General features: G+C 39.3%; 1 pseudogene; it reads left to right on the top strand.

The window, feature by feature from the left end:
* The first annotated feature begins 747 nt into the window (after positions 1–747).
* The window catches only part of LOC123241376, an 11203-nt pseudogene continuing 8177 nt past the window's right edge, over positions 748–3773 (top strand).

Raw genomic sequence — 3773 nt, 5'->3', positions numbered from 1 at the left:
AATCGAATCTAGGTCTTCTCGACCTCAAGGTCAGTTCTCTTACTACTATTCCACACTGACTCTTGTGGACAAAATATGGCAAGAATCTAGTCAATTCAACAGCAATTACTGAACTGAATTGAAGAACGTGGACTGATTACATGCATATGGTTTTGGAACTGATCGAATGACGGTGTTGTGGGGATACAACCTCAGGGTATGGGGTGTAATGGTGAACCCCTGGGTTCTGGAAGGATACCTTTTGCAAGAATACAAGACCCCAAAACTTAGCTTAAAAGTAAAAAGAGAGGGGCAGCTGGGTAGCTCAGTGGATTGAGAGCCAGGCCTAGAGAAGGGAGGTCCTAGGTTCAAATCTGGCCTCAGGCACTTCCCAGCTGTGTGACCCTGGGCAAGTCACTTGACCCCCATTGCCCACCCTTACCAATCTTCCACCGAGGAGCCAAGACACAGAAGTTAAGGGTTTAAAAAAAAAAGTAAAAAGAGAGATTGATTAGTAAGATAGAATTATTGGCCATTAAGACAGCAAGAGTGGAACAACCCTGGGGGGTTGCTCCCAGAGGGCTTCAGTTCAGGGGTTTTTATATCCTTTGCAGCAGTGAGGACCTGACGCTGGGTCAGTCACGATGTGGACCTGACTCTAGAGAACAGATGGAAGCCTGAGATACAGCCCGAGGGTATCAGGGCATAGCCTGGAGGGGGGATGATCCCAGGATGACGATCCTCTCAGGGTCTTAGAGAAGCTCCCAGATGTTCTTGGGTGAGGAGCCAGCAGGACAGAGACGAGCAGGGGATTTCCCTGCTCGCCCTTCGCCTGGGCTTAAGGGGTCCCAGTGCTGTGCCATCTCCGGACAGTGCCCGGGCCGTCAAGACCAAGAGAGCAATGGTGTCCGGTTTTGTGAAAAGATGGATTCTCTCTTCCTCATCTGTCTCCTACAGTGCTTTGCACAAGATGGGAGCTGAAGAAGGGTGTAAAACCTAATTACAATAAACATCAATGCCAGGCAAAGACGTGTTAAAGGTAGTCAAGGAAAATCTCCCTAATTCTTTCCTGGTTGGCAGTTTGGGAGTCCCAAACTGTAGAGAGCAGACATAAGTGTATAATAATCCTCAGAGCTTGTGGTTCTTTTTAAAAATAAGAGTTGAGCTACCTCCTCTCCCCCATCTTCCTGAGTCACCCGCCATACACAAGGCAAACATTTGAACCACATATAGATCAGGGCCTGAGGTACTGCTTTGAATTAACTTAACTTAATTAAAGATCGCCTGACTTTCTGAATTCAGTTCAGAGACAAACTGCAAAGTAAGCACTTATAAGACAAAATCAATTAATTGTAAATTAGATCTTTAGAAAATGATTCATAGGGAGCAACTGGGTAGCTCAGTGGATTGAGAGTCAGGCCCAGAGATAGGAGGTCCTGGGTTCAAATGTGACCTCAGACATTTCCCAGTTGTGTGACCCTGGGCAAGTCACTTAACCCCCATTGCCTAGCCCTTATCACTCTTCTGTCTTAGAACCAATGCACACTATTGGTTCTAAGGCAGAAGGTAGGGGTTTAAAAAAATGATTCATAATCAATTTTATCTTCTCTGCACCTACACCATGACAAGAGATTCCTTTATTTTTAGATTTCCATCTCAATCTTTTTTGTTTTAAAATCTACTAAGGAGAGAATTACCCTGTACAGTCACATAATGTTAGAGATGTATATATTTGTTCCAGCTATTTAAATTAATTCCTTCTGTTACATGTACCACATTTATGACAATAGACTCCTTTAAAACAAAAAAAAAAACCTTGCCTTCTTTCTTGGAATCAATCCAAGGCAGAAGAACCATAGGAGTAGGCAAGTAAGGTTAAATGACTTGTCCAGGGTCACAGAGCAAGGGCATTTCTGAGGTCATATTTGAACCCAGGACCTCCTGTCTCTAGACCTTATAATAATTTTTTTCATTAAATTAACAAACCAAAAAAAAAGCAAAAACAAAAACAGGAAGCACATTAATGAGTCATTACTGGATTCATGACATGATCCAATTATTCAGGAAAGTAATTTGGAATTTTGTGAGGAGTCACAAAAGTATACATAGCCTTTGACCCAGAGATCCTCGTTAGGCAAATACTTTGATCCAGCTATAGTACTACTATACTACTATATATAGTACTATATACTACTATAGCTGGATCAAAGGGACGCAATCTTTTAAAACCCTTTGGGCATAATTCCAAATTGCCTTCCAGAATGGTTAGATCAATTCACAACTCCACCACTAATGTATTAGTGTCCCAATTTTGCCACATCCCCTCCAACACTTATTATTTTCCTTTACTGTCATATTGGCCAATCTGATAGGTGTGAGATAGTACCTCAGAGTTGTTTTAATTTGAATTTTCCTAATGAGGAAGGATTTAGAACACTTTTTCATGTGATTATTTATAGTTTTGATTTCTTCATCTGAAAACTGCCTATTCATATCCTTTGACCATTTATCAATTGGGGAGTGGCTTGATTTTTTTGTAAATTTGATTTAGTTCCTTAGATATTTGGGAAATTAGACCTTTGTTAGAGAATTTTGTCATAAAAAACTTTTCTCAGTTTGTTTCTTCTCTTCTAATTATGGATGAATTGGTTTTGTTTATACAAAACCTTTTAAATTTAATATTATTAAAATTATTCATTTTATATCCTGTAATGTTCTCTATCTCTTGATTGGTCTTAAATTCCTTCCTTTCCCATAGATCTAACAGGTACACTATTCTATGTTGATCTAATGAAAGTGATATTTTAAATACAAAAAGTATCAATGAAAACTCAAGAATAATTTCTGCCTTCAGACATAGGTAAAGTAGCATTGGAAAAAAAGGTATTTAGCTAGCCTTGAGGAATCTACATAAGATTAAAATTAATACTATCTCATAACTTTGATCTATTATTATTACATAATGATGCTTCAGCTACTGAGTCTTGCTCACTATTCTTCTTCACTACCACAACTGGCATTTATCTTCACCATATAAATCTCTTTCCTGCCTGCTATTATCTATGCCATTCTTCCTATCTAGAAAGCTCTTTCCTATCTGATTGCATTTCTCCTACTCTTAAAATGTGCTGCTTAAGACTCCCCTGTGAAGCCTTCCTTACCAAATTATCTAATTAATTTGTTCTAGTGTGTTTTGGGTGTGTCAGTCAGGCAATTTAAATTTATTAAACATCTACTGCATGCTAGGCATTGTGCTAAGGCTACCAAAAAAGTTAGAACACAGACCCTGACCATGAGGAGTTCACAGCCTTTCTTGAGAGAGAACATGCAACCAACTAGAAACAAAAAAAGTTCTGTCAACATTGGAAATAATCAACAGAGGAGACCTGGAAAAGCTTCTTGCAGAAGATAAAACTTTACCTGAGACTTGAAGGAAGTCAAGGAAAACAGGAGGCAGAGATAAAGGAGAGAGATCAAGGTAAAGGCAACAGCCAGTAAAAATTATTGGAATTAAGAAATGGATCTGGCCTAGAGACTGAAGGTCTTGGGTTCAGGTCTGGCCTCAGACACTTCCCAGCTGTGTGACCCTGGACAAGTCACTTGATCCCCATTGCCCATCCTTGTCAATTTTCCACCAAGGAGCCAATGCACAGAAGTTAAGGATTGGAGAAAAGGAGAAAAAAAGAAAAAAAAAAGAAATGGAGTATCTTGTTTGAGAAATAGTGAGGAGTCAATACAACTTAGAGGGGAATTTAAGATGTAAAAAGACTGGAAAAGTTAAAAGAAATTATGGA

This window comes from Gracilinanus agilis, chromosome 3 (assembly GCF_016433145.1).
Source record: "Gracilinanus agilis isolate LMUSP501 chromosome 3, AgileGrace, whole genome shotgun sequence".
NCBI lineage: Eukaryota > Metazoa > Chordata > Mammalia > Didelphimorphia > Didelphidae > Gracilinanus > Gracilinanus agilis.
The sequence above is the reverse complement of the archived record's forward strand: the minus strand, read 5'-3'. Positions and strand labels throughout refer to the sequence as shown.